The sequence below is a fragment of the Rhinolophus sinicus genome, chromosome 9 (assembly GCF_057876585.1).
Source record: "Rhinolophus sinicus isolate RSI-liver-muscle chromosome 9, RSI-T2T, whole genome shotgun sequence".
Taxonomy (NCBI): Eukaryota; Metazoa; Chordata; class Mammalia; order Chiroptera; family Rhinolophidae; genus Rhinolophus; species Rhinolophus sinicus.
The window spans coordinates 26,445,487-26,472,077 of NC_142509.1; the positions used below are offsets into that span (position 1 = coordinate 26,445,487).

The 26,591-nt window shown below is 45.2% G+C and overlaps 1 protein-coding gene across 2 annotated transcripts in view; it reads right to left on the reverse strand.

Moving 5' to 3' along the window:
- CORO1C (coronin 1C) overlaps positions 1 to 6,805 on the reverse strand; it is a 72,522-nt gene extending 65,717 nt beyond the window's left edge. The window contains exon 1 of one of the 2 annotated variants that reach the window (XM_074321109.2): positions 6,643 to 6,805. The gene's annotated coding sequence lies outside the window, so the exon portion shown is untranslated. The remainder of the gene's footprint in view (positions 1 to 6,642) is intronic. The other variant, XM_074321108.2, reaches the window with a different exon arrangement.
- Positions 6,806 to 26,591: the final 19,786 nt, after the last annotated feature.

Sequence of the window (26,591 nt, forward strand, 5' to 3'; positions counted from 1 at the left end):
ACAGACCAGCGAGGTACTTCCCACTGGGTCTGTGATTCACAGTCACCGGGAGCCTGAGCCCAGGAAGCTGCATTTATAAAGGTCCACAGCTGCTCCTCACATGCAGTCAAGAACGAGGACCCTGCACCTGAGGAATCATCTCCCAAGTCCCCCGAAAATGATACCTATTTTTTAAAGGTGGTTTAGATACTGGTGCTAAACAGGATCCATCAGTCATAATTTTTTATAAAGAAGTGTAGATAAGTGCATGACCAAAGGAGAAAAAAAATAAATGTGTAGTATTGTGAAATGACTGCCTTCAGTCATACGTAATATAAGCCTCCTTCTCCTAGTTATATTCCAGTTTCTCTCTCTCACTCTAACCTGTACATTAATTTGATTTAATTTCTCTTTCTTGTGGCAAACAGGAGGAACTGCTTTTGTTATTAACGTAAGATTCAAATGACAGGCCTAATGTAACAGCCCATGAAACTCCTGCGGCTCTGCTCCCACACAGAGGGCCACACTTCATTACAACGCTGCCCGCCACTCACGTTACGCCAGAGGAGCGTCTCACGCACTGCGGTGCAATCTCCTTTCAAACCGTAAAGAGATGAATCATTTGCCAGGAACTAAACCTTTTTCCTTAAAATAGACAGACAGACAGACTAAACATAAACATAAAGGCTGAATAAGAGAAACTTGTCTGAACAGACATTTCTAATTCATTTTCACCACCTTCCTGTGCTAAAATTAGACATTTTCTTTCCTCTTTAGTGATTCAACCTGATTCAAAGTCTAAAATGCTGAGGTGGGAGTGGGAATCCATACATTAATAGCTCATCACCAAAAATAAACTGCATTAAACTTACTCTATTTGATTCTCCGCAATTCCATTCACTAACAGACATTTAAGAGTGAAGAGCACAGGAAGACAAATATATTCAGTGCTACTCATTATTAGGCACTTTACACACTTTTTCTCATTTAACCTTGACAATAACCCAACAAGGTAGTCATTAACATGTCATACCACAGAAGAGGAAACTGAGGTTCAGGGGGGTGAGGTCATTGGCGAAATCAGTTACTAAGAAACGGAGCCAACAGTGAAACCCAGCTCAGTCTGGCTCTAGAGCAGGGGTGTCCAAACTGCGGCCCACGGGCCAACTGCGGCCCGCAATCCATTGTTAATTGGCCCGCAGCAAATTCCAAAAATAAATTTAGTTTACTTAAATAAACCAGGTGAGGCAATACGTACTTCACCTCGAGTGAGTGGCCCGGCTGTTGGTGTATTTTACCGCATATGGCCCTTGGTGAAAAATGTTGAAAAAGTTTGGACACCCCTGCTCTAAAGGCTTGCACCCTTCATTGTCTCAGTTTCTCTAAATACAAAACTCCCTTAAAGCAAGAAACTATATAAGGTATTTTTCTTCTCTTCTTGACTACCTTGCCACAATTCAACCACTTCAGTGAACTCAGTGCAGAAAATGTAACCCAAACGGCCAATTAGTTTTTCCTAATTCTCTGGAAGACACTAACCATTTTAAATGAAAGTAGTAAAAGTGAACATGAGAATACAAAATAGAGCTAAAGACTACTACTTGGGTCAGATGGTCTAAGAGAGAAGCAAGAGAGCATGAACAGAAGAAAGAAAAGGAAGAAAGTGTGCAATGCACCCTTTCCCCCAGTTTACACCCTGCATGAGACCTGCCTGCTGAGGGGTAGTTTCAGTACTGACCACTCCATGCCATCAGGACCGGCCTATTGCATTTGGTGTGGCTAAATCGTACCCAAGTAAATGCGCTCCCTCGCCATCTGCCCTGCTGAGAAAGCCGCGAGTCAGTCATTACTGTTCATTAGGGGGAAAGAACCTGGACACGAATATTCTACCCTCAGGAAAATGTTTCAAACACTCAGTTTTACAATCTGAGCAATTTTTTGGTAAGAGCTGGACTTAGATGCGAGAAAGACAGACGGGAATCACTCCTGTACTTCATGTTATTGTATCACAGACAACAAAGCTGTGAATAATAATCAGAGAAAGCCAATGACCTCGGGATCTTTCCATTTAACTTCAATAATCATTCATTCAGCAAATATCCAGTAGGCACTGGAGACCAAGCTGTGAGCAAGAGAATAGAGAATCTGTTCTGCCCCTTCCATGTGAATTTCTCTCTCACAGTCCCCCTTCTAAGGGAAGGTGCCTTTCAGACTGTGAGCTCAAGTTCAGGTCCAGTTCCTTGCAGCAGACAGTAGTGATGAACGTACAATGCATGAGGGCAGAGCCAATGTCTGCCTACAATAACGAGGAAGGTTTCACAGAGGATCCCAAAGGACAAGTGGGATTTGGTAAAGGGAAAAGGGTGGAGTCCTAAGTGCATCACAAGAAGGTCTGAAGGAGAGGATGTTTCACGGAGTGGCAGTGGGGGGGGGGGAAGCGTGAGACAGGGCTGAAATCAGACACACCTCGATCTGTGACCACATTCAGAAGTCTGAACTTTAACCCTAGGCAACGAGGTGGGAGACCACCAGGAATTTAAACAGCAGAATGACATTGTTCCCTGATGAACTCTTTCTGATCTAGAACTAATTCAAATCTTTCCCTGACCCTTTCACCTTTGGCTTTCAATTTATACAACCAAAATATTGATGAGAATATGATTTAAGGTCTGAATAATTTCTAACTCCATTATTCTCAATCCCGACTCCATTAGGCATAAATTGGACGTCACCCAAATTAAAAACTTGTGCTTCAAAGGACACAATCAAGAAAGTGAAAAGAAATGTATGTCAATTATACCTCAATTTAAAAAAAAAAAGGAAGTGAAAAGACAACTCAAAGAATGGGAGAAAATTTTTGCAAATTATATACCTGATAAGGCACTTGTATCTAGAATACCTAAGAAACTCATAACTTAACAATAAAAAGATGACACAATTTTAAAATGGGCAAAGCATCTGAATAGGCATATCTCCAAAGAAAATATAACTGTCCACTAATCACGTAAGATACTGGACACCATTTGCCATTAGGGAAACGCAAATCTACACCACAATGAAACACCACTTCACACCAGCTAGGATGACCAAAATCAAAAAGTCAGAGAATAGTAAGTGTTGGTGAGGATGTGAAAAAATTGAAACATTTACACACTGCTGGTGAGATTATAAAATGGTGTAGCTGCTTTAGCAAACAGTCTGGCAGTTCCTCTAACAGTTAAACACAGTGTTATCAACATGTCCCAGCAATTCCCAAGAGAAATGAAAACATATGCCCACACAGAAACGTACACGAATGTTCACAGCAGCATTACTTATAATGGCCAAAAAGGGAAAACACCCAATGTCCCTCAACTGATGAACGGATAAAAAAACAAACAAACAAACAAACACAAAACATGGTATATCCATACAAGGGAATATTATTCGATCATAAAAAAAAAAAAGTTGTACATGCTATAACACAGATAAACCTTGAAGACATTATACTTATTAAAAGACAGACACAAAAGACTCCATATTGTATGATTCCATTTATACGAAATGTCCAAAATAAGCAAATCCAGAGACAAAAAGTAGATGAGCGGTTGCCTAGGGCAGGGGAGGGAGGAGAATTGGGGGGTGGGGGGGTGCTAATGGGTCTGAGGTTTTTTCCTGGGCTGATGGAAATATTCTAAAATTGTGGTGATGACTGCACAACTCTGCGAATATACTAAAACCACTGAATTGTGTACTTTAAATGGATGAACTGTATGGTATGTGAATTATATCTCAATAAAGCGATTATAAGACAAATACATTATGCACTACTGAAATACAAAATAAGGTCTCAAAAAGGAGTCTAGAATCTTGTTCACTCACTTTAAAGGATCTGAACTAGGGCAATGAAAACCCAGAGAGATTCTATTACTTAACATTCTAGGTACTAGGTCATACTGAAATATTCATGAGGATTTCCATGTTTTAATACAGAAAAGGCATCTTAAGTTTAAAAAGACATGCAAGTGTCAGAAAAGAGTTCATAACTCAGAGTAACACAGGAAACTCATCAACTGGAAGCCAGACATGGATTTGACCCTGAATATGAAAGTGGCACCCACATTTATTACTGTTCCACCTCTGAAAAAGAAGTCAAAGGTAAAACAGCTCAAGTCAAAGATAAAACAGCCCAGTAAATAATGTTTGTAGAATATCAGTTTGTGACAAATCAAAGTATTAAGAAATAATTTGTCTTCATAAAGAATTGAATTGCCACATTCCCAGTTACATAACTAAGAATGGATAATTTATCCTTTTAAACAGTCCATTTCACAGACTTTACAGTGACTCTCCCCCTCATGGTTGGCGGGGATCCCAAAAGTGACAGATGCATTAAGCATAAAACTTAGAAAAAAATCCAACAGTGTTTAAAAAGGTCTATTTCTCAACCCTAAATCTAATCCTAAACTATATATAAAGTAATAGACATAAATGCTGATTAGCACAATGTGCCGGCAAAGTAACAAATGATCATGAAAAATTTAACACTGTGTGCAATGGTATCTGATTGGTATGTGTCTTATTAAAATTCATCAGGCTTTAATGTACCTCCCACAAATAATCAAAAACAAATACAAGGCACGTTCCGGATTTGTCAAGAAGTATGTACCTGACCTTTACACCAATCTTTGTTCAATCCTCAGTACACATGACTATCGCCTACCATAAAAAACAAAAACAAACAAAAAAAACCCACATTGTACTTCAAGACCTAACATGCAACACAATTTCCAGTTCAGACTTTTTTCCTCCGATTTATTTATGTGACCTCTCAGACCCAAATTACTATCAGGCTTCATTCATATCCAACCATTGCGACTCTGAGATGTACCTCCAAGCCAAAAAATTTAGTTTCCTTAAATTAGTTTTCTGAAATATACAGAATCAAGTCCAAAGTAGGTTTTTCCCATTTCTTCAGTTTTACAGGGAATGCAGAAAGTAATATAAACAGATATCTATTTGCCTTCACAACTGAACAGACGGTACAAAGCAACTACTTATAGTTAATCATGTTTCTGTCTATTCTAGCAGGCCCTGGTGTCAGGAGAGTTCTGCCAGATAAGGACAATGAAATGCATTATTATATAGTGTGACTAAGAGCCCGACAAGTATAGTTTAAACTGCAATCCCCAGGCAGGAAGGCCACGGCAAGAGGGCCTAATATTTTGTGATAACTATTTCCAAAAGTAAACATAGTCCCCACACAGGACTAGTTTAAAAACATGCACTCTATTCAATTCTTTTAAAATGTCTTATAGGTAAGAAAACCCTTTGTATCTTACTATCCTGAGGGAGACGAGCAACTTGCAATTTGCTTCTCACACTGAATCCCACGTTTGCAACATGTAGAGCAAGGGCTTCAGACACCACAAAACAAGGGCAGCCTACATTAAGGCCAAATATAGGATGTGATTCTAAACCACTATGCAGTAAAGCCTGCGTTTCCTTTTCCAGCGATCAAAACCCTTTGAACACTCCCAAAAAAGGACGGCAGGGCCAGCGCCTCTCTCCAAGAGGAAGCCCCTTTCTTCTCCGCTCTCCCGCAGCCTGCCACTTCCCCCAACACATTCAAATCGCTGGAGAGACGGAGAGCTGGTGTGTGTGCGCCTGTGGGGACGGGCGGGAGAGCTGAGCTGGGTTCCTGCATTTCCACCCTCAACATCTGACCTCATCCTCAGTCATTTAGGCGCAGCGGCGCCCCACCTGCACCTCGCTCCTTTTCACTGCGTCCCTCGCCAGCTGCTCCGCGAGGAGGGGAGCACGTCTCTGAATCACCCAGTTCACTCCGACGCTCCAGGCCCCCGACCCTGTAGCATTCCTGCTTCATTCTTCCTCTCCCAACCCCCCGCCAGTCCCAGCCCTCGGCTCCCACCGCTGGGCTCATCCACTTCCCAAACCTCCCCCATCCACAGCACTCAAGCTCTGGCCGTGCCCCGCCCTTCCCCACCGACCCCCAACCCAGATTTGCAGGGCCCAGAGCTGGCCTCGCACGCAAAGCCAGGCAACCCCTGGACGAGAGACCCACCCTCACCACCACCCCCAATCCCCCCAACAGGACCCAGCGCGCCCCGGCCCCACGTGAACCCGGCTTCTACCTACCCCCACCCACTCGCTCCCTAGGAGCGCTCAAACCCCGCCCCCAGCCCCAGCGCCCCGAAGCTCTGCGCCCTAGCCTCGAGCAGCCCTGCCCACCCAAGACCCCACCCAACCAAACGGGTCCCTGACCCCTAAAAACCCTCTCGGGTAGCCCTGTCCCCACTCGGCCCGCGGCTCCTCACCCGGCCAGGAGGATTCGGACACCTAAAAGCCTCCCCTAGACAGCCTCCTCCCCACAGGGACCTGGGTTCACTATCTCCGTGCCAAGCCGTTCTGTCCCCAACTCCAACTCTCCACCAGGCCCCGAGCCTCCGCAGCAGCCCCGGCCACAACCCCTTGCACACTGGCCAGGGTGGGTCCCCGGCCCAAAGACCCGCGCCCCGCGCGCCCACCGCAGCCCACTCCCCTCCACCCGGCCCTGCCCCACGCCCCGCCGGCTCCTGTCAGCCAGCGCCCGCACATGCTGAGAGGACAGGTCCGCCCGTCCGGCGCGCTCCTGAGAGACCCCACCGGGCGCGCGCTGCTCACCAGGGCCGAGGTGCCTGAGGCGCCGCCGCCGCCGCCGAAGTCCCCGCTGCAAAGCCCGGCGAAGCCTCCAACCGCTGTCGCCTCCCGCCTGGCACTGAGGGCTGCGCGGGGGAGGGGCGCGGGCAGCCGCCCCCGCCCCCGCTGTCGCACGCAGGCCCCGCCCCCGCGCCGCGCTGCGCCCAACCAGTATCTCCAGGCTGCAGCGCGCCACGCCCACTTCCGGCAGGGGAAGCCCGCTTCCCACCCTAGGTTCCACGCTTCCCCCGTCTGGTCGCGCAGAGGAATGCAGGTGGGCCGCGGAGGAAGGCAGTGCTCAGACGCACGTACCGCCCACTAGTCATCGGAGTGGCCCGAGTGCCACGCCCACGCACACTGCCCCTCAGACGCTGAGCGGTATTCTTTGAGCTCCGCCCACTGACCTGCTTGACTCTGCAGAGCCTCATCCCCGGCTCCTCAAAGGTTACCCCAGAGCCCCTTAAAACCGGAACATCAGCTCCTCTGAGCCCCGCCCATTACCTATCCAAGCCCTCAGTCAGACTCCCGGCTCCCTCAGCCCGGTTCCCCTCCCATTGCTTCAGAACTGGCCTATCAACACCACAAAACCCCGCCACAACTTCTAGAAGCCACGCCCACAGACCAGCAACCCCATTCGCCGCATCGCAAGCCCCGCCCACTTCCATATAAATGCCTGCAATTCCAAGCCCCGCCCCGAGTTCTCGAATCCCCGCCTCTGGCTCCCGAAGCTCCGCCTCTGCTCCCATCAAACCCACCCACTACCACTTCTGGGGACTCCTGATGCTCTGGCCCTTCCCCCACTTTCCATTGTCAGATTCCCAGTACTGGGCTGGGCTACACCCACGTAATCCCAACCACAAGCAGAAGGGCCCGTCTTGACCCCATTTCGCAGGTGAGGAAATGAAGGATACATTGTCCCTCCCTTTCTTTTCCTGGCCAAAGTCCCTCACCCGTTTGCTTAATAACTGGATGGCCCAGGCCTGAAAGTCAGAGCACCGGAATCGAGTCTCATCTCTGCTGTTGTCAGACTGTGTCGCGGGGACAGTTCCCTTAACCTCTGTATGCCTGAATTTCCTGGTCTTTAGCGTGAAGTTTTCCTGTTAATAATAGCCAGAGTCCCTTTCTGAAATACCAAGCTCTGAAATACCAAGATTTGGAAAAACTGGGCCTGAGAAACTGAATTAACAAAGCAGACCTACTGAGGAGTAAAAGCAAGGCATCTTTGCAATTCACAGGGGGAAATTTTTCATTTTAAGCATCAGCCTCAGAAATGTGTGTTATGTAAATCAATGTCCACCTGAACCAAAACAGCTGTCACCGCAATACATCTTCTCTAAGTCTCAGTGTCTTTATTAGTAGAATAGGGATACTGTAGTAGCATCCACTCCCTGAAGGATTCCATGAGCTCACAGTTAGTAATGCACTTAGCAGGGTGCCTTCAGCAAATGTACCTGTTGCTGGTACTGCTGGGCCGCAATATGGAGAGATGCATTTCATTTTGCCTTCAAGCAGCCACTGCTTCCAGGAGGGACTGCACAGCCTTTCCAGAGCCAGACTTTGCCACTCACTACAGTTAAAATGAGATGAAGATAGTAAAGCATCTAGTCCGATGCCAGGCATTTGATGATGAACAAATATGATGGGCTGTTATTGATTCCTATCTTTAGTGACACAAGGGCATTGATAGCAGGTAAGTGGTGTGGGGAAAAGGAAGGTTGAGAAAGTGCTCTGAGATGGAATTATGGCTAACATTTTCCATTGCTTATATATGCCAGGTGCTATCTGAGTTCTTTAAATGCAAACTCTCCTGAAATCCCCTCCGCAATATTATGGCTCCCTAAATAATTTTTAATCCCTACCTATAAAGGTGAACAAAATGAGAAGTTAAATTACTTGCCATAGGTCACACAGTTTGAACCAGGGGGAGCTAATGATAGAACCCAAATTCCTCTACTTGCAGAGTCTGCACTCTTAGCCAGTTAGTCATTACATTAAATTGCCTTTACGGCAGGATGACAGAATAGAAAAAAATGTAGACTTTGGATTCTAAGAGACGTGGCTCTAAATTCAGGCTCTACTACTTACTAGTTGTGCGACCTTAGGCAAGTCACTTCCTCTCTCTGAGCCCTACTCCCCTCAAGTATATAGTGGGGTTCATGCAAATGCTTACTTCAGGGAGTGGTTTTGAAGATTCGAGTTTAGATTCAGTGAATTAACACATGGCAAAGCATCCAGCACAGTGCCCAGCACAAAGTAAGTGTTTACAGTTTAAAACATGTTGATTCCCTTCCCCCGGTTCTTTAAATGATGAGATTAGAAGTAAAATTTTCCATGGCACCAATTCCCCGCAATGATACTACCATAGAGCGGCCACGGAATACGTTGAGAAAGAAAGATTTCCAAGGCCTTTCTTTGCCTTCCAGCTGCCCGTTTCAGTTCCTAGTTATATCCCTGGGTTGAGGGAGGTGATTCTTACAAAGGAAGTATCTAAAGCCAGAAGCAATGCTACTGCACTACACTTGCACCAAATGTGGTCAGCGGAGAGCTGCTACTCCCAGAAGCAGCAGGAAAATTGCATAACCCTTTGCTGGGAGAAAACCTCCAACAACTTGTTGTTCTTGAACCCACGGCAACCGCTTTGGGGTCCCTAGAGAAACCTTGGCTCTGTCCAAGCTGGCCCTATTTGAGAGTCTTTTCCTGCTCTCAAATGTGGTGATTTCTGAAGTCGCCTAAGATAGATGCTAGGTGAAGAGGAATTTAGCGATCAGGAAAAATAAGCGTGATTCCAAATCACTCATGTATGAAGAAGAAAGAATTGTGGGACCTGCATTCGTAGGCTCCTGAGCAAATCATTTTTCTAGTTTCTCTTAGTAGCAAATGGGGACATTAATCTTAGGTTGCCAGGGCAACCTGGAAGCTGAGTGAATTACCTATGGAAGCATTAACAAATACTAATAAATACATGAGAAACTAAAAGCCCTTAGAGTAATCTCAGTAGGCAAGACCCCTAACTGAGTAACAGGACAAGATACAGAGAATATTAAAATTCACCCTACATTGATAAATCTTGATTCTCATTGCTTTGAGTGCTGCTTTCTGCAAAATAAAAGCTAGAAATGATTGGCTGGCTACAGAGGGAGGTCTCGTTTTATTTTCAATTAAATTTTTTATTTTGAGATAGTTGTAGATTCACGTGCAGGTGTAGAAATAGTACAAAGTGATCACATGTGCCTTTTACCCAGTGGTAACATCTTGCAAAACTATAGTACAATATAACAACCCGGATATTCACATTGATACAGTCAAGATACAGAACATTTCCATCACCACGAGGACTTCCCACATTGCCCTTTTAGAGCCACACCCTTGAGAGCCACTTCCCATCTGTCCCAACCCCTTTCTTAATCCTTGGCAACCACTCATCTGTTGTCAATTTCTATAATTTTGTCATTTCAAGAATGACAAATGAAATCATATAGTATGCAACCTGTTGGGACTGGCTTTTCTCATTTAGTATAAATCTAGAGATGTTTCCAGGTTGTTGCATATCTGAATAGTCTAGTCTGTTCCTTATTATTGCTGAGTAGTATTCTAAGCCATGCCTGTACCACAATTTGTTTAACCAATCACCCGTTGAAGGACACCTGGGTTGATTCCAGTTTGGAGCAGTTTATTATGAATAAAGCTGCTAGAAACATTATAAACGTTCACGTACAGGTTTTTGTGTGAAGATATGTGTAAGTCTTCACTTCTCTGTAAAAAATGCCCAGGAGTACGATCGCCGGGTCATCTGGTAGCTGTATGTTTAGTATTTTAAGGAACTGCCGAACTATTGTCCAGTGACTGTATCATTTTTACATTGCCACCCATCAGCAAGCTAGTCGTGATCCAGTTTCTGTGCATCATTATTTTTTATTTTAGCCATTCTGATAGGTATATAGTGACATCTCACTGTGGTTTTAATTTATATTTCCCTGATGATTAATGATGTTGAAAATCTTTTTGTATGCTTATTTGCCATTCATATGTCTCTTTATGTCTTTTGCCCATTTTTTAATTGGACTATTTGTTTTGTCATGTTCAGTTTTGAGAGTTTTTTTAAAATATATTCTTTATATTAGTTCTTTGTAAGTAAGATATGTGGTTTGCAAATATTTTCTCCCAGTCTGTAGTTTGTTTTTTCATCCTTATAACAGAGTCTTTCACAGAGAAAATGTTTTTGAATATTGAGCCACCTTTGATTCATTGGCATAAACCCCACTTGGTCATGGTATACAATTCTTTTTATATATTGCTGAATTCTATTTTAATGTATTGTTAAGCATTTTTGTTTCTAAACTAATGAGGGGTGCTGGTCTGTAGTTTCTCTTTTTTACTGTCTTTGTCTGGTTTTGATATCAAAGTAACCCTGGCTTAATAAAATGAGTTGGGACATGTTTCCTCCTCTTATATTGGAAGAGATTGTGTAGATTACATTTAATTCTTTAAATGTTTGGTAGGCTTCTCCAGTGAAACCATTTGGATCTAGAGATTTCTTATTTGTGAGCTGTTAAATTGAAAATTCAATTTCCTTAATAGTTACATTGCTATTCGAGTGATCTAGTCTATATTGGGTGAATTATGGTAGTTTGTGTTCTCTCAGGAATTGGTCCATTTCATTTTTTGCCAAATTTATGTATGTATATTTGTTTGTAGAATTTTCTTACCTTTTGATGTCTGCAGGGTCTGTTGTAATAACTCCTGTTTCATTCCTGATATTTGTGATTTGTGTCTTTTTTTCTTTTTTTTGGTCTATCTTAGAGATTTGTCAGTCTTACTGATCTTTTCAAAGAACTGCTCTTTGTTTCATTGATTTTTCTTTATTGTTTCCCTATTTTCAGTTTCACTGATTTGTGCTTTTATCTTTATTATTTCCTTCCTTCTGTTTGCTTTGGGTTTATTCTGCTCTTCTTGTTCTAGGTCCTTGAAGTGGGAGCTTAGATTATTGATATGAGACTTTTCTTCCTTTCTAACGACATATGCATTTAGTGCTATAAATTTCCCTCTCAGCACTGCTTTAGCTGTGCGCCACCAATTTTGTTACGTTGCATTATCACTTTCATTCAGTTTTATATACTTTTAAATTTCCCTTGAGTCTTCCTCTTTGACTCATGAATTATTTATGTGTTATTTACTTTCCAAGTATTTGGAGATTATCTTGTTATCTTTCTGTTATTGATTTCTAATTTGACTCTATTGGGTGAGAAAACACTCTGCATGATTTTAATTGTTTCAAATTTGTTGAAACTTGTTTTATGGTCCAGGATATAATCTATCTTGGTTCTGTGGGCATTTGAAAAGAATGTGTCTTCTGTTGTTCAACAGAATGTTCTATAAATGTCGATCAGATCCTTTGTTTGATGGTTTTGTTGCTGATTTTCTGTCAAGTTGTTCTTACAGTTGTTGAGAGAGGAGTATTAAAATTTTAAACGATAATAATGGATTTGTCTATATCTCCTTTTCAGTTCTTTCAGTTTTTGTCTCATATATTCTGCAGCTCTGCTGTTTGGTGTATACACATTTAGGATTGTTAGGTCTTCTTGGTGGATTGCCCTTTTATCATTATAGAATGTCTCCCTCTGGTAAGTTTCTTTGCTCTGAAGTATATGTTATCTAACATTAACATAGGCACTCCTGCATTCTTTTAATGTTTGCATGATATATCTTTTTCCATCCTTTTACTTTCATCCTGACTATGTCAGCATATTTTAAGCGAGTTTCCTATAGATTACATATAGTTGGTTCATGATTTTTAATCTGCTCTGCCAATCTCTTTTAATTGATATATTTATACCTCTTACATTTACGATAATTGTTGATATGTTAGAGCTTAACTCTGTCATTTTGTTTTGTCTTTGTGCTTGTTCTGTTTTTCATTTCTCTGTCTTCTTTTTCCTGCCTTCCTGTGGATTACTTGAACATTTTTTTAAATTCCATTTTGATTTATCTATAGTGTTTTTGAGTGTATCTCTTTATATGGCTTTTTAGTGGTTGCTCTAAGTATTACATTATAGATATAGATAAGTCTATCTATATCTATATCTATATCTACATATCTATAGATATATTCACAGCCTACTGGTATCATTATTTTACCAGTTCAAGTGCAGTGTAGAGCGCTTATCTCCTTTTATGTGCATTTGCCCTCGTTTGTAATATAATCATCTTAAAATTTCCTCTATATACATTTAGAACCATATCAGACACTGTTATAATTTTTGCTTCAGCCGTCAATCATTAGTGTCCCCGTGCGTCCTCCTCTGACACAGAGGAAGGTATTTTCAGACAGTAGGGAAAGTCCTGACTGTCCATTATGCCTCCTCTGACACCACACTAGAGGAGGCAGACAGGATCACATCATTTCTGTCCAGTGGGGGTGGAAATCCAGACTCCTCCTATGGGCTCCACTGACAGCAATGGGGAGAGAGCCTCAAGACCACCTGGTAGGAATGAAAGTCCCTGCTCCCTACTTAGCCTTGCCTGACACCCCCCCATGGTGGTGTGGGAGCCTCCATGAGAAAGTGCAGGCTGCACACTTGGCTCAAGGCCTGGAACATACTGGGGTCTGAGTCAATGCATGATTGCCACAATGGATTGAGCTGATGCTAGGAGTCATGGGGTAACAACTGGCCCTGCTACTTCCTGGCTCTGGGAGATGTTGAACTCCCAGAGAGGTTGAACTCTCTGGGCCTCAGTTTCCTCATCTCTTCAGTAGGAAGAAATGATACTAACCTGAGATTATGTTTGTGAGAGCACCTGCCACAGAGGCTTAATATGAATAAATACGATAATGGAGCAGGTACTTAGTAAGCACTTACTGATCACCAGGCCTGGCATTACCAACTTGCCAGGCACTGACTCTAGGAAACTTCGTGCTTCAGCTGATGAAAAGTAATATGGCTTCTTTAATCCCCATGTTACAGGGGAGGAAACTGAGATTTCTTACACTGCAAAAGCTAATTGATACAAACTCAAACCACCTTAGAAGAGGTATTCTACTTGGGCTCAATAATTCCATTCTCAGAAATTTATTCCAAGGCAATAATCATGGTCACATGCAAAGATATAGTCAATTCTCATTATTCGCTGTAGTTATTATATTCTATAAAGTCACCACAACCACTGAATTAGCGAATGTTGAATCATTGCTCCTAGGGGAAACACAGGGTTAGGTTCCTGCAAGCCACAGTTCATCAACTAATCAGTATATAACCTTGTTTTATGTATGTTTCTGTTTAAAGACACCTTATTTAATATATAGTGGGGGTGCCCAAAAAATGTATACTCATTTTAAGAGACGTGATCTTAAAATGCATATACATTTTTTGGGCACCTTCTGTCCATTGTTGATTTATATATGTGTGCATACATTTACATATAAGTGTGTGTATATATATAATATATATATATATATATTTATGTATATATATATAAATTTCTGTATATATGTTTATGTAAATATAAGTTTATGTATATATACATATATATATATACATACACACACTTATATGTAAATATATATATTTGATTCATTAACATTGAACTCATGGCCACTAGCACTGTAACTCATGCCTGAATGAAACCTACCCAAAGTATTTTCTCCATAGGATATATCGTAGCCTTTTTGTGCTTAGAAACATTAGACAGCACTTCAGCACTATACTTGGGGACCATTTTAAACAGTAAAATCATGCCAGAAAAGCACCCAAATACTAAAAACGGTGAAAGGACACCTGCGTACAGGATGCGAGCTGAGACAAGAAGGCAGAGCCTCCCCTGTTTCTGCTCAGCCAGCAATGTGCACATTGGGCTACTCAGGTTGTTCACCACTTTGCACCTACACGTGCCCAGGAATGACTACAAAAGCACGGCGAGGATTGCCTTCGGGGTTACAAATAAATTTTGACGAGCAGGTGAATTCGCAAATACAGAGTCCACAAATTCGCAAATACAGTATATTGATCACACCACTGTTTGCTATGGAAACGGCCCTAATGGAAACAACAAGAGGAGATGGGTAAATATATTCCAGTGCAGTAACTGGAAAGAATGCTATCAGTGAGGGATGCAACCAGAAGATACTCTGAAGCCAGGCACTGGAGAGAATGGACAGCAGACAAAAATGCCTGCACCTCATCCTGGAGGTAAAATTAACTTCCCAGAACGCTTCTCCCTCTCCCTTTATGAGGTCTGTGGTCTCGGGCCTCCACGTGTCCAGGTAACACACGTAAAGGACAGTGAGCCATGAAGCATGGCCTCAACCTTTTCCCCTAGACTATTCCCAGGCCACTGGGAGCCACAGAAGGTGCTTTAGCAAGACAAAATAAAATAATTTTGTGGGAAAATATTTGTTGCTTAATGATATGTAAAGATGTTCCAGATGAGCTGTTAGCTGAAAAAAGCAGGTCAGAAAACAGTATGTCCCATTTTTATAAAACACACACACACACACACACACACACACACACGCACGCACACACAGTAATAGAAATTATCTCTGAGTGACAGAATTCGAGTTATGGGTGAGTTTCCTTTTTACATTTCCTGTTCTGTATTTTGTAATTTTTCTGCAAAATGCATTCAATTGTTTGAAATTAAAAAAAATATATCTTTTTTGAAGGGGAAGAAGGAATTCTATAAATTCAGGGTGTTATATCAAGACCCGAAGCCCAAGGTCACATTTGAGGTGCTCAGCAGAACCTCAGCTGGAAGCATTTCCAGACAATGCTCCTATGAAGATTTTTCAACATTTAAACATGAATCTCGGCGCACAATGTGCTCGCTCATCCACATACATCGCGTTATTGAGGTAATAAACCTTGTAACTGCTTTTGCCGCCTACACTCCAAGCTGGCCAGTGCTTCCCTCACAAATAAGATGCCTCGGCCTCACACGAAAAGGGAATTATTGTTAATAACAACAATACAGCCTTAGATCAGTGGTTCTCAACTGGGGGCCATTTGCTCTCTTCACCCAGAGACATTTTTGGTTGTCACAACTAGGAAGGGGCTACTGGCATCTAGTGGGTAGAAGGCAGGGAATACTGTTAAATATCCTACGATGCACAGGACAGCTTCCATCCTACCCCACCATAAGGAAGTGTTAGACCCCAAATGTCAATAGTAGCGAGATTGAGGCACCCTGGCTCAGACATATGGAGCCTTACTCAGCGAGGTGCTTTACAGGAAAGATCTCATTTCATCTTCACAGCAATCCTAGGAGATAGGGCCTATTATCAGGCCCTTTTCACAGAACAGGAAACAGTTTTCTTCGGGAGGAGAAGGAACTGGAGATGACATAGCTGTGTCTTGCAGAATCAAGACTCAACATGGTGTTTCTGACCTCAGAGCCTGCACTCTCTACTCCCCACCTCCCTGTGCCCAAATTGCTCAGTTCTTGGTGTTTTATTTTTATTTATGGAAACATTCAGATATAAACAAGAGTAAAGACACCAATCGGACAAGCCCCCATGGTCCAGCGTGGGACCTCAAGGACATCTTCATGTCCTGCAGAACCAAGAATCCATGAATACACCAAGGCCTGGGCCCTCGGGGACACGCGGCTTAGAATTTGTTCCCTTTGCCTTTACAGGTTTTGATCGTAGCCCCCCTGGACGCTTGCAGAAGCGTTAACGGTAGGTGTTTAATCATCTGTTCTCTCCCCAAGGAAGCATCACCTCCTTTTCTGAGAGGTGAGAAAATGGCTTTTCCCAAAAGGAAAGCTGAGCTGGGAGAACATATGCTCTGAAACACAGACATTCTTGCCACCAGAATTGTTAGTAGCAGGAAGGAACTATTTGCAATGTGGGAGCTAAGCAGCTCTCCCTCGTATCTGCATGCATGCGTAAATTCTTGTGGGACGAGGTGGCAATATCTTTTATTCAAACAAATGCTTTCCAGTTTCTACTTTGTGCCAGGCTTGACTGCACTCAACCCAGGATTACAGAAAACAAGAATAGTCAGTGGCTTCTTTCAAATGAACCAGAGCTTCACGATGGGATGGGCTTGTAACCAGGTCGAGGCTCCTAATAGCCCCTATTAATGTTTGAACGGAGTCACATGTGCAGGGAAGGCAGCAGAAGGAACAGCTATGAACGTGAGCTTTGGAATCAGACAGCCCTGGGTTTGGAGTCCAGCTGTTTCAGTAATTAGCTGTGTGACTCTAGATAAATTATCGACCTCTCTGAATCACAGTTCCCTCACCTGGAACATGGGGAGTGTTTGTTTATTCACCATGTTTTGAGCCAATAACTCAATATTGTGCCAATATGATGGTGCTACGATGTGCCAATACATGATTTTTATTACCTTGATTACTACTTAGAACACTGTCATTTTTCCTTTGTGCTTCCCAAAATCTCTACCAGGAACACTGAGGTAGATTGTAAAAATGGCCACAAATTATTCTCCTTCATCTAGCCGTGCCCTGTGGAGTTGCCCTCCACTCTGAGCTTGGCAAATGGGACATGAGCAAATGTGACACTTGCAAAGATTTTTAAAATGTGTGTGGCTCTTGCTCTCTCTTGCTGTACTTGGATCCCAGCCATGATGTGAAGAAGCGTAGAAAGAAGCTAGCCCGCTGGATGATAAAAGTCCCATGGCCCATCAGCACCTCATCCACCCAACCAGCCGCCACCAACCACCAGAAATGAGTGAGGACATCCTCGCCCATCCAGCCATGACCAGCTGACCACAGATGCAGAGCAAACCCATAGCCAAGCTAGCCCCCAAAGAAGTGAGCTAAATAATGTAGTATGTTGTTTTAAGCCACTACCACTTTGGGGTGGCTTGTTACACAGCAGTAGGTAACTGATACACAGCCCCTTATCCTCCCACTTTACAGATGAGGAAACTGAGACTCAGGTCATGGAGCCAAGGCTCAGTCTCTTTCCCCTACACCATGTAGTGAGGGCTCCTCTGACATCCTAAAGACGTCATACGGTTATTGATAAGACTGATGAGGTGAGGGCTGTGCTCACTGCCTCAGCTCAGTGTCCCTCTGGGAGACCTAGGCCATGCCCTTGGTCTCATCAGCCTGGTAGACCTATACTCAGCCGCTCAGAAGCTCTGTAGAAATACGTCCAGCCTGGAGCATGGGGTGGAGGCCCACACTCTGAGCGAAAAGACACAGGCTCTTTGGGAACTCACCATTCACTGGGGAACCCTTAAATGTTCGTCAGTCCCCTATGTGTCTTGGACATCGTCTCTGTGTATTTGATGGCCAGCATGGAGGACCATGGAGGTAGGAAGTTTCTAAAATTTGTATCACTAAATAAACACTTTCCTTGGACAAGGTCGAATAAGAATAGGAAAAAATACCCAGCAGCTCCCTTTACCAGGCACACCCTATATTGCAGACTCTGAGTTCGGCACTTTACTTACGTTGCCTAATTTTTATCTTTCCCTGATCCTCATCCCATGGATATAAAGCTGCAGAGTTAAAAATGCAGAGTGCTGGTTACGGACTCAGAATGCCTGGGTATAAAGCCTGGCTCAGCCATTTACTAGTGAGCTCTACTTCCATGTGTCACACCTTTCCCACCCATAAAATGGGGATATGATAATAGCACCTACTTCCTGGCACTGTTACAAAGACTGAGTTCATGAAGGTAAACTATTTAAACAAGGACCAGCACCCAGCTGGCACTCAGTGCATACTAGCTGTCATCATGGACACTACTTCCCAGATAACGACACTGAGGCTCAAAGAGGTGACTGCATTGATTTCACATGGCTAAGTCGATGGTGGAGCTCAATTTTGGACTCTGATCTGACAGATGATTAATAACAACCCTATCCCTCCTGGAAGTTCCACAACTCTTTGCCCACCACACAGGGTCCTGCCTTGGCAACCAGGGTTCCTGCCCCAAAGTCAAACAAGGACTTGCTTTTTTAAGGTCCTAGCGACACAAATGGATTGCAGGAGTGGTTCCTCAGAAATCCACACCCAGCCCTCAAATTCCGTGTAAGGCCAAGACTTTTGCTATAGCATTTATCACGCTGTCTTGCAATTCTTTGTTACTTTGATCATCTTCCTTACTAATAGAAATAGGTACCATATACTGTGGGTCTCCCGTGTGCTAAGTATCCATATGCACCTATTACCCTATTTAATCTGCACAACAGCTCCACAAGGTACATTGACTAGACCTATTCTACAGCTCAAGAAACTGAGGCTCCAAGTGCTAAAGGCATACGATCCACGGCATACATTTGGTATTCAAACATGGGTCTGTCTTATTTTGTGATGCGGGCTCATCTGAGGCACAGTAGGACCTGTTACTACCCACGATAATAAATTTAGCAGTTACTAAAAACACGCCATGCTCTAGTCCCAGGAGTGTTTCATATGCGCATCTCGTTTAATCCTCAAAACACTGCAAATAGATCCTATTATCCTCTCATTTTAGAAGATGAAACTGAGGCTCAGAGAAGCCCAGAAACCTGTCCAGGGCCACACAGCTTGTAGATGGCATAGCTGGGATTTGAACCTCATACAAACTATAACACCTGCGGACTTTTTACTCCATTTGCTGCCTCTGTGAACAACCTCAAGCGCAAAGACCATGATTTACACTCCTTTGAACGTTCTCAAGTGTCTGGGATGCTCAAATATATAAATATTTACTGAACATAATTAATGATTAAGTGGATGGGGCCCTAGACATCTCTCCAAGTGCCCATATAGGTTCCTTGGGTCTGTGAGTCACGTGGGGGAATCTTTGGAGCACGTGAGCCAGAGAAACAGAAGCCAACTTGCTCACCATAACCCTTATGCTGGTTGTGTGGTCTCTGATAATACATTCCATCGCAAGCCAGATGTTTTTGCTTATACTCCGTAAAAAGCTTGAGAATCCATAAAAAGAAAGGAGCAACTAACATACAGCAGGCTGGGCTTACTCTGCTACCCAGCTTGGGCTTGTAGATGATTTAGCTGGGCATCAGAAACAAGCTATGAACTCCCCTCTCTGGAAGTGCCCATGACCACAAATCAAAAGCCAATCTTTGTGCCGGAACAGCGTGGAGAGGGTTGTTGGTCCCCCATGGGGTTTTCCGAATATATTCCATATCCCAGAGCGGATAGGCACCCGTATCAGGAGGTCACCTTAGATCACGCAGGCCAGTGACATGTCAAAGGAGGAGCAGACAATCTGGTGACATGAAAAGGAAAGAGAAAGTGGCATTCTCCATCAGGAGTCTTCAGAGTGCTCTGGTCTTCTGGTATACCAGTCACTGACAACTGCAAAACAAATCACCCAAAACGTACTGGTTTCAAAGAGTGAAATCATTTTTCATCTCCGGTGAGTCAAGAATTCAGGAGTATAGGCTCGCCGTACGGTTCTGGCTCAGGGCTTCTCACGAGGCTGCAGTCAGCAGAAGGCTTGATGGAGGCCCCACTGCCCCTTCCAAGTTGGTTTATCCGCATGGCTGTCAAGCTGGTGTGGCTGCTGGTGGGAGCTCTCAATTTCTCATCAGGTGGGCATCTCTGCAGGCTGTTTGAGTGTCCTCACGTCATGGCAGCTAACTTCTGAAGATTGAGAGAGTCAAGACACCAAGGCAGAGGCTCCAATGCCTTTTATGACTTCGTCTTGAAAGACACACACTGTCACTTCTGTCATATTTTCTTGTCCACTTAGGCTAGTCCTGATTCAGCCTGGAAGGCGACTACATAAAGGTATGAATAATAGGAGGTGTGTGTCACTGGGGGGGCCCTTGGAGGTAGGCTGCCATTTCTGAGAATCTGGCCTAAGGAAAGACGGTAGGAACTACCAATACTTTAGGCACAAAGAAGTTCATCCCAGCATGATTTACAACAGTAAGAAACTGGCAACAACCTATACGTCCTTCTACATGAGATTGGCTGCGTCATCTCCAACACAGCCACGCAAGGAACGATGATTCCATAAAGAACTAAGAAGACATAATTACACTTCGAGCAATGGCTATTTCTGTGGGCGGGCATGTCATTGAGTAATATGGGTAGGAAACTGAGGCTCAGGGCGCCCCAATGTGGGACCAAGGAAGGAAGGAAGTTGGCTCTCCCATTCTGTGGGAAATGACCAGCCATGTTCTTGCCCCCAACACATGAATTATCCAGGGATTGCAAAGAAAATGAGACCATTTCTGGAAGAAATCTATGGCCCCATCTGTCCCTATTTTCCGATGGCTCCCAGGTGTCACAAAGCTTTTAGTGGATACAAATACAGGTTTCTTCCAGACAGACCGCTGCAGTCTCCCTGCTGATCAAACCAAGTCCTTTCCCAGGGCCCGGGACAATGACATCCCTAAGGGAGGAGAGGCTGACCTGGTGAGAGAATTGGACGCTAACTCCTCCCCCTGCTTCAGTCAGCAAGCCAGACGTGACAGAGGAAAAGAACAAGTCTTTCTGCTATCACTTTAACATCGATGACGCAGGTTGGCAGACAAGCACAGGCTTTTGGCAATGAAGAGACTCCGTTTTGATTTCCATCTCTCCTAGAGACGGGCTGTGTGGCCTCAGGCAAGTCACTTCACCTCTCTGTGCCTCCATTTTGTCCTCTTAAAAAGAGGAGAGTCATAGGTCCTACCACTCATGCTTGCTGTGAGGTTTAAGGCGATCACATTTAAACACTTAGCCAAGTGGATGGCACACGATCAAAGCATAGCAAATTGTTGTCAGAATTACACTACTGCAGATTCACAAGACACCACATTCAGGAAGGAGATGACAGGATACGTGGTTGCAAATTTGGAAATACCGGCAGTAATGCAAGTGATATCCCTTACTCTTTCTTGCTGGCTAAGTTATGACCATTTGGGAAATGTGGCACTTTTTAAAAATTTTTTTTAAATCATCTCTCTGTGGTTTGTTTATCCCCAAGGAGGAAAAGTGTGGGGGATGCACCCTGGAGTCAGAGCCAGAATTGGATTCCAGCCCACGCCCTGCTGGCCTAGACAGAGCCTTCGTGAAATTAGGAGAAGGTGCCCAGGGTGACCATGGGCAAATCGTAGAACCACTCTGACCTGTCTTCTCGTCCCTGAAGTGGGGATAAATAAGACAGACCCACCATGGTGGGTAATAAGACATACCCACCATGTTCAGATCAGCCGTTGGATCGGGTGTAAACGGTCAAACAGGTTTCAAAACCCACTTCTTGGCCCTCACTGAATTAACTGCACCTGTTCTTTCCCTTGCTCTTCAGCTGCCCAATCCCCCTCCCATTTCCCATTAACCTGGGAGCAGGCTCAGGTCTTGCCCATCTCAGGGAAGACATGACCTTCCCCTACCCAGCATCTCCCTACGGGTAGCAGCCTTAACCCTTTCACCACCAAACTACAAGAGTTGTAGCCACTCACTGCCTCTTCATCACTTCCGGTCTGCCTGGCCAGCTATGGTCTGTCTGACTTCTTCTCCCTCCCCACCCTGAATTTGCTCTTTCCAAGGTCACTGACAACCTCCTAGGGCTGCATCCAGGGCCTTCTGCCTGTTGATCCTGGCACTTCTGGCACAGCTTACTCCTGGCTTTGCTCCTCTCCTCTGGTCACCTGTCCTCTCGCCCCCCAGGACCCTCCCCCATAACCCTTCTTCTTGTATCTGCATCCTCTCTTGGGTGCACCCATCCGTTCCCAAATCTCTGCCCGGCCCACACCTCACTGCTGGCCTCCAGGCGGAGGATCCAATGACCTCCTGGACTTTTCCATGTGGCCACTCCACCAGCACCCCAGACACAAGCTCATCCTCACCCCTCACACCTACTGCCCCCCCCCCAGGTTCCCATCTTAGGCAATGGCCCCACCATCCACTCAGCTGCCCATGCCAGAACCTATGCCAGAACTTAACTCTTTAACCAGTCACCTTGGCGTAGGGTTTCTGGACGGGAATTCCCACCCATTCTCAAGAATTTATTTCGTTTTCCCATTCCCGAATCCCGAGATATAAATTGTTTTCTGTTCTCCACGATGAATCATTTCCACAAAGTGACGGCCAATACTACCAACCACGTGGGTTCAAGGAGCCAATTTGCCCGATTTCCCGACCAACTTTTCTTGGGATTCGGGAACGGGAAAGCGAAAAGAATTCCTGAGAACAGGCGGGAATTCCCACCCAAAAACCCGACCAAGGCCCATCAGTTCAGCCTCCTGACGCGCTCCTGAGATCAGCCTCCCAATCTGCATCCCCACCACCTCCGTCATCCAGGCTCTTCATTTACTCAGCACCTGCTGTGTTTCAGGCACTGCGCTAGGTGCTGGCCACTAGCATCTCATTGGATTCTGGGCACCCCTAGCGCCACTGGTCTCCTCTGCACACATTTTGCACCCAGAACCCTGAGTGACCTTCCTAGCACAGTGCTATCCATGGAACTTTCCACAATGATGAAAACGTTCTATATCTGCAGTGTCCAATACAGTAGCCACATGTAGGTACAGAACAGTTGACATGCGGGTTGTACAACTGGGAAACTGAATTTTTAATTTAACTTTAATTAACCATGTGGATACGAGTCAGCTCGAGCAGCCATAAAAAATTATTGTATCACAGTGGGTGGCTTAAATAAAATAAATTTATTTTCTTACGGTTCTGGAGGCTGGGAAGTCCAAGATCAAGGTGCTGGCCAATTCACTTCTTGGTGAGAGTCCTCTTTCTGGTTTGGAAAGAGAGAGGAGAGAGAGAGAGAAAGAAAGAGGGAGAGAGAGAGAGAGAGAGAGAGAGAGAGAGAGAGAGAGAGAACGCGCGAGAGAGAGAGAGCACGAGAGCACGCACTCTGGCGTTTCTCCCTGTTCCTGTAAGGGCACTGGCCCTATAGAATTAGACCCTCACCCTATGACCTCATTTAACCTTCATTACCTCCTCACAGGCCCTATCTCCAAATACAGTCCGTGGGTTGGGGTTTCCACACATGACTTTGGGGAGACGAGGACAAACATTCAGTGCCTCGTGATGTGGCTAATGGCTAGCATATCAGGCAGTGTGGCTCTAGAGGGAAGGCTGACCACGTCCCTCCACGGTCTGCAGCCTCGCCACAGCTCCCCTTCTCCCAGACTCCTGACAACCACCTACAAGGCCCTGCAAGGTCTGCACCCCGCCCACCAACAGGCCTTGTTCTCCATTATACTGACTGCTCGGCGTGTGGAAGCCAGAGCAGTGGCCTTACCCTCTGTGCCTTTGCGCCAATGATTCCCTCTGCCGAGAACACTCTCTCCACCTCCAGTTCCCTATTCAACCCCCACTTTTCACCTCATTCTGACGCCCACATCAGGGTCCCTGTTAGATTTCTGTGAGGGCAACCTCCTCCATTTTGTGTGGAAGCTTTGGTTCACGATGCTTAACTGGGCCAGCAATGTAATGTCCACATTGGCTGCCCCACCCCGCAGAATGGTCCTGAAGGATTCCCAAGGAACGTTCTGGAATGTTCTGGTCTCAGGGAGCTAAGGGATGGTGACCAGCAATAAGAGTGAGGACCCCTGACCATTCGCTGAGAATCCAGCACTTGTAGTGTTCAAATTGCTGATCTGAGGAGGCAGCATTTTTAGTGGAAAGATCACGGGCTTTGAAGTCAGACAGGCCCGGGGTGGGGGGCGCCCTTCTAAGAACTTTGTGCGTGTAGTTTTAACGAGAGGTATGACGTACAACAGTTGGCTCATAACCACGAGTGCCGCTATGTCACTCCTCTGTATCATGTGATTTTATTACAATGACTGTGTTTCACTTTCTTATCAGGAAAAACAACAATAACAACCAGGAAAACAAATTCCATCTTGGGAGCGGGATGAGGCCTCGGGCAGCTCTGGGAGCCTGGCTGTGAGCTGGACCAGGACGAGAATTCAGGAGGACTCAGTCCTGCCAGGGATCTTCTCCCAGGACCTCCGGGAAGAAAGTCAAGAATTAAGAACTCTTCCCTATGGGAAGGCTGCCGGTCCTGGAAGGCCAACTCACATGCATGCATGTGTGTGTACATGTACGAGTGTTTGTGTGCGTGTGTGTGCGTGTTCAGGTGTGGGGGGGTCCTTTCCAGGCTCAGGTCTTGCTCGGTCTTGCGCCCCCACCACCCCTGCCACCTGTGCCTGTCCAGGCCCTCACCCATCCACGGCCCCACTGCCAGCCGCCAGCCCCAGCTGTCTGTTGTGGCAGATGTTTGGCCGTGCCATGGCAACGCCAGAACAGGATGTACCTCTGGATCGCAGTAGGGACAAGCCCACACTCCCAGGCCTCCCTTGCTGTTTCCCTCCCCAAAGACTTGCTGGGAAGAACTGCTGGGGTCCAGGTCAGAGACAAATGGTGTTTGTATGGGAGAGAGGCAGAGCCAGCGTCCTTGGGGTCAGTGGCAGGGGTAGGGGAGGACGCACATTCACACCCCTAGCTGAGTCCCTCCTAGTCCAGGGAGCTTGTGTTTGCCTTCCGCTGCCCTTCAGAGCCATGCTAAGGAAGCAGGGTGGAAAGAGGGGCTGCCCGGCAGCGGCAAACCTGTTCCCCACTATTATAGCGACTTCTCTGTGTCAGGACCTGTGCTAAGTACTTTATATAGCAAATAATATATAAGTTCGGGGGTATTTCCTTTGTGCTAAGCACACGGTGCTAATCTTGACAGTGCCACTGTGAGATTATTCTTGTTTCTCAAATGAGGAAACCGAGGCACAGAGAGGTTAAGTTACCTGCTCCAGGTCACAGAGTGGTAAGTTAGGGAGCAACACCCAGGGCAGCCTTGCCCCAAAGCTCTCGATCAGCATGGCGACATTGCCAGGGCCAGCTATGTAATTTTCAGGGCCCGGAACAAAATGAAAAGTCCTTGCCCTTGTTAAAGAATTATTAGGAATTTCAAGATAGCGGCAGCAGAGCATGAGACCAGTCGCAGGGCCTTGCGAGTGTGGAGTCCTGACTTCCACGGAGCCAGCCCTGGACTCTGTACTTTCATCATCACGACACATGGTTTCAGTGCCATCCCCCAGATGCTCAGAGGTGGGCACAAGCCGCCTGGAGAAGCTTACAGCCCAGAATAGAGAGCCTGCCTGGTACCCCTTAGCCACAGAGATCTGAGAGTAGTTTTTGTTGGAGGGGACCCACACTACCCCAACAGAGGAGAAAAAAGACCATCTCCCCACAATGCTGTGCTGAGTTTCCTGGAACCAAGAGCCCAGGAACCATTTGCCTGGGAACCACAGTGCAAATTTTAGCGCAATACAAAAGCCTCTTTCGACTATATCTTTACATTTTCCTTTTTTATTATAAAAGGAACAATCCTATTGCAGAGATTTAGGAAAATAAACAGAAGGAGGAAAACACAGAAACCTTGCCTCCTACCCTCTTCATCCCATTGCTGTTCGCAGGTGGTATTTTCTTCCTCTTCCAGGCGGCCTTTCCATCAGGACCCCAGGAATGAAATAGACGGCCTCTTCTTTAATCCCAGCGCCTGGCCATGAATGGGGGAAGAATGCGGCAAGGGATGGATGTTATAAAGGGACTTGGCTTGGATGACCTTTCAGATTCTTCTGGACTCTGAGAAACTCAGGATTCTTTGATTCATAGTTAATGCCTGGTGTTGACCTGGGGTTCAGTCCAACATGTCAACCCCTTGCTGGGGTCCCGGAGGTGACCTGCCTCAGAGGAACTTGGTTTACGCGGTCATCATGGGTGTCCCCAAACTTTCCAAACCTTAGTGAATGAAACTGGGACTCATTTCCACAGCATATTTCATTCATTCACTCACTCTGATCAACTATTTATTGAGCACCTACTACATGTTAATCATTACTCTAAGTATTAATACATTAAGGACTACTTTCTTTGGGGAGATGATGGGGTAGAAACTGCATGAATTTGGAGTCAGGCAGCCTGGGTCTCTGTCCCTTTCTGGCTGTGTGACCCTGACCCATGTTACCTAACCTCTCTGAGCTTCCATCTTTTTGTTTGTAAAACAGGGT